This window comes from Oxyura jamaicensis, chromosome Z (genome assembly GCF_011077185.1).
Source record: "Oxyura jamaicensis isolate SHBP4307 breed ruddy duck chromosome Z, BPBGC_Ojam_1.0, whole genome shotgun sequence".
NCBI lineage: Eukaryota > Metazoa > Chordata > Aves > Anseriformes > Anatidae > Oxyura > Oxyura jamaicensis.
In genome coordinates, this window is record NC_048926.1 from 16,899,348 (window position 1) to 16,899,899 (window position 552).

Below are 552 nucleotides of genomic sequence, written 5' to 3' on the forward strand. Positions count from 1 at the left end.
TGCTCTGTGACCGAGCTTTCCGTATCTGCTGTCCTTAGTCAGAGAAAGGGGTGCAAAATTCATCAGTGCCTTTCCCCGAGGCTTCTGCCCGTGACGGAGGTCGAGGCAGGGTCCGGTGCGTCTCTCTTCACAGCATCCTAGCCGGAGGATGCGGCATTTACAACAGGCGGCAGTTTCGTTTTACCGAATTTTCTTGCTGCGGCCGAGCCTCACTGCACAAGTGCTCGGGGCTTGGCCAGTGCCGGGGAGGGAGAGCGGCGGAGGCGGGGGAGCCGCGCAGCATCTGCCCCCGGCTTTATCTCCCGGGACCCGAGAGCGGCAGCACCGGGGAGGCCTCTCCACCGCTTTTGGGGCTGCACTACCTGTAGCTTCGGATTTCTCCAGGGGCGACGGGGAGGAAGTTGTGGGGAGAAGGAAGGAGAAAGGTTGCAAAACAGGGCCTTTTATTTTTTTTTATTTTTTTTTTTATTTTTTTGTTCCCTCCTGAAGTGTTCCCCCCCTTCTTTTTTCTTTTCTTTTCTTTTCTTTTCTTTTCTTTTCTTTTCTTTTCTT